The sequence below is a fragment of the Apium graveolens genome, chromosome 8 (genome assembly GCF_009905375.1).
Source record: "Apium graveolens cultivar Ventura chromosome 8, ASM990537v1, whole genome shotgun sequence".
NCBI classification, from domain to species: domain Eukaryota; kingdom Viridiplantae; phylum Streptophyta; class Magnoliopsida; order Apiales; family Apiaceae; genus Apium; species Apium graveolens.
The window spans coordinates 72,805,292-72,809,824 of NC_133654.1; positions in this window are offsets into that span (position 1 = coordinate 72,805,292).

Genomic DNA, 4,533 nt, shown 5'->3' on the forward strand with positions numbered 1-4,533 from the left:
GTTTTAAGTAACGGCATTTCGCGAACGAACCATTACCCCTCGCCTTACTTTGAAACATAGTTAAAGAACTTAAAGGACTAATTGGAGAATGAAACATTTATGTGAAGTGTATTATGCAGTTGGTAAGGCACTCGTGAAAGAATCGCCTTAAAACCCTTAATGGTTAATTTATTAAAAATGGTGGAGCCGAGGGTACTCGAGCGACTTAAGTGCATCGTTAAGCGTAAAAGCGAACGTTAGGGTCTAATTGGTTAAAGTATAGATTCTTAAGCGACTTTGGTTTAATTCCAACTTATATGTGGTTTATAGGTTACCAGACTCATCCCAGGACTTTTACCACCCCCAGTCGCTCAGACAAGTTTTCTACCCGTTATACTGTTGTTGTGATGTATATATGTATATGCATTATCTTGTGATAGATGCATGTTGGTTAATTAGCAAATTTTGTGATATATTGAAGCATGTTGATATGGTATATATATGCATGTCTGTTTCGTAATATGGTTATCTATCTGTTGATTTCAATTGCTTATAAGTTGCATAATACCTATGCTAGAAATAAGCAGTAGTTGTGTATCCCTTAGTATAGGGGACCCAAAGGTGAACATTTTTCTAAACCGGGAGTCGATGTTCCCGAGTATAATATATATATATATATTTATATATATATATATATATATATATATATTGATATAGTTTTCAAAACTAATAATCGAATAAGGTTTATTCGATAACTTTATTTTATTTAATGAATATTATTTTGAATATTTATTCGAGGACATATGACCCCGCTTACTTTATTTAATGAATATTATTTTTGAATATTATTTTTGAATATTCATTCAAGGACTTATGACTCCGCTTATTTTATTAAGTAATATTCTTTATTTTATTAAAGAATAATGTTTCGATAATCAAACTTATTTTCGATTATTCAAATAAAGATCATACTTTCGTATAAGTATATCTTTGGTTATTAATATTCATTTCAAGTATGAGTTTTAAAACTTTTACTTCAATTATTTTTATAAGGATTATCCTTATGGAAATATTATTTAAATAATAATATTCAGATATTTTCTAATATATCGGGACTGATTTATTTCATTAAATCAGCATTACTCCAAACATTCTTAAAAATGTTTTTGAGTCTTCAAAATGATTTTAAAAGTTAGAGCGGGTCCCAAAACTCGTTTTCAAATTTAAGATCTTCCTTTCGAAGGAGACTTGAATATTCGCTCAAAAAATCTTGGGGATCCGGCTCTGTGGTGTATTTTATATTCGCAACGTGGTTGCTGTTTAGAGACAACAATTTGATTACTTGCCCAATGTTCGGGAAGTAAGTCCATCTGATTGAGTCGGCATAAGCGACATGCCGAGGTACGGTCTAGGAAGGTGTAAGAGGCTGGGTAACAGTCCATCCACGCGTGAGTGGCCGGGTAACGGTTTAGCGCGAGGTCCTAATGCGGCCTGGGTGATGACCGGCGAGGAATTCATCCATCTACAGTAGAAAAGGTTACTTATTGGTATCTTTTCCTGATCAGCAAGATATCAGGTTTATGCCAAAATTCTTTTCTTTCCAAATTCATTGGATATTGTAACTCTGTTCATACTTTACATGACAGAGGTTTTCAAGAAATGTATGAGAGATATATATGGATATATATATCATGACTTAATGAAGTATCTCTTAACTTCATTTCTTTTGAATGATATTATAAAGATTGAATCTATTCAAATCTTGTCTTGTAGTCTCATCTATGTGATGAACTTTTGAAACTAATTATAACTTGAACGGTGGTAGTTCAAGTAGTATTCGGAAAAGATATAAGTAAATTGGAGTATCTTTTAACTTCATCTTTTAAACTTATATCTAGTAAATGATTATCTTATGCATGTCAAAGATTTTCAGAAAAACGTTGAGACAAGGTTAGATATATGAGATCACCTTGCAACGATATTTTTATATAGTTATAAACTGGAACTCTGTGTTTATTATGCATGGAAGAGGACTTCCAAGATTTTGAAAAGTATATGTACATATATATACTGAATATTTTGCGACTTGGTCGCGTTAAGAGATCAAACTTGGTTCATTTCTTCTTGACCAAGACTTTCATGAGTACTATGAGAATGCTCATATATTGTTATTTATTATACATATTATTTTGGTGGGCTTGTTGCTCACCCTTGCTTTCTTCTTTCATCACACAACATCAGATAGACAAGATGAACATGACCAAACTCCCAATTCGCGAGCGGATAGGAAACGTTTCGCAGTTTCCTATAGGCGTTGATGTCACTGTAGCTGAGGAAGGAACTACCAATAGGCTAGGCTTTCAACTCTTGATGTACCAACTTATGTATCTTTATGAATTATAATAATGGTAAAGAAATGTAAATTTATTCAGAAACCCTTTTAAGGTGTAATGGAATATAATTGTGGAATAAAATGACTCGTGTTATTTTTTGGATATTCATCTCTGAGACTATAACTTGTGGTGTGTGTGTTTATTGTGGGGTCACAGTACAGAGTAGTTGATTGTTTATTAAGATTGGGTGTTATTAAGGGAAATGGAACTCGTGACAACCCGGATCCCCGACCCCGGATTTGGGGGTGTTACAGAAATGGTATCAGAGCTAAGCGTTATAAACCTCAGAGATGATGTGACGTTAAGATAATAAGTTCACTAAGATAATAAGAACTCTTGCCAAGTTTATAGTCGGGCTACCTAACGTAGTACTGACAGTTAAAACCCTTATGGGAACCCTTATAAATATCGTGATAGAAGCGTAATTCGTTATCGTATATCATAGCGGGACTCCGAACCCTGAGGATGAGGAGCAATAGCGTGATGATGTTTTATTACTAATTGGTGATCGGATTGTGGATCCGATAGAGCGTCCTAACGCAGGACCAGATGATGTTCATATTGAGGATGTAGCGGTTGAGGATGTTGTCCTAGAAGGGATTGTGGCTGAGGAGGATTTCGTGGAGGATCCTGACAAGAATGAATAAAGGACCACTGAGGAATTGATGACCATGGTTAGGGAAACTACCAGAGTTAGGATTGGCTGGTCACTACCGGAGGTTCGTTCAAGTTTGTAAAGATAGTAGCCCCTTTGACGCGGCTTACTCGTAAGACTAAGAAGTTTGAATGGACAGAGAAATACGAGAAAAGCTTTTAACAACTAAAGCAAAAGTTGGTGGCGGCCCCTATGTTGGCGTTGCCGGATGAAAAAGGAGATTTTGTGAATTATAGTGACGCTTCGCATAAGGAATTAGGGTGCTTCTTATACAGCACAACAAGGTAATCGAGTACGCGTCAAGATAATTAAGGGAATATAAAGTTCGATATCCCCACCCATGAGCTTGGGCTCGTGGCAATAGTTTTGCCCTAAAGATTGGATGCACTACTTGTATGGAGAGAAGTGCGAGATTTACACAAGCCGTAAGTGCTCTAGTGCATTTTCACGCAGAAAGAGCTCAACATGCGCCAGAGGAGGTGGTTAGAGCTAATCAAGGATTACGATTATGAGATTCTTTATCATCCAGGGAAAGCCAAAATGGTGGCTAATGCCCTTAGTATAAAGGAGAGACTCAAGATGAAAATGTTTTTGGGAGAGCTGATAAGAGATTTTGAGAAAATGGAAATAGAAGTGAAGGTAACCGGAGCCGGTACCGAAACGCTGTTTGAGATTGCAATACAGCCCGAATTATCGAAAAAGATCATATTGTGCCAAGAAAAAGTGATGAATGAAGGCAGAGAGTCAATGACTGGAGAAGAGATTAATACCAAGAAAGATGATAAGGGAATAACGAGGTATTCCTACAGAATTTGGGTTCCAAATGTTTAAGAGCGTAAGGACTGGATCTTAGACGAAATCCATAGCTCGAGCTTTAAGATTTAGGGCAAACCCCGAATGTGATAGTCAGGGAGGTTGCCATTAAGAAAGAAGGAGCCCATAACATAATGAAGTCGAAAACAAGGATTTTAACGTATAAGATAACCCCAAGTATGGGAGAAGGATGAAACATTTCATACTAAGGAAACAGAAAGTCGAGTAAGGGAAGGAGACCTGAGACGGTACTCTTATACGGCAATTCATGGACCTGTCTAAAGAGAACTTAGACTTTTATCCCCAACCACCACCCTGAAGAGACAGTGCGGTGGGAAATTCTTTCAGGACCTTTAAGTCACTAAGCTCTCAGAATTCCAAGGAACAAGCGAACCCAGTAGAGGTGAGAGCCTGGCTAAAGGAAATATAGGAATCATTTGAGATTCTAAATGATGGACGAATCACAAAAGACTGTTTTTGTCACTTACCCTCCTAAGAGAGAGGCAACCCACTGGTGAAAGGCCAAGGAAGGCACGGAGCAAGAGATTATAATGAACTGATTTAAGATCAGTTAATTGTTTTCAGGAAAGTACTTCCCAAGGTTATGGAGATAGTGTAAAAGCTTTGGAGCCAGAACAAAGACAGACGAATATGATGAATTATGAATCTAAGTTTTAAAAGTTGTCAAGATTC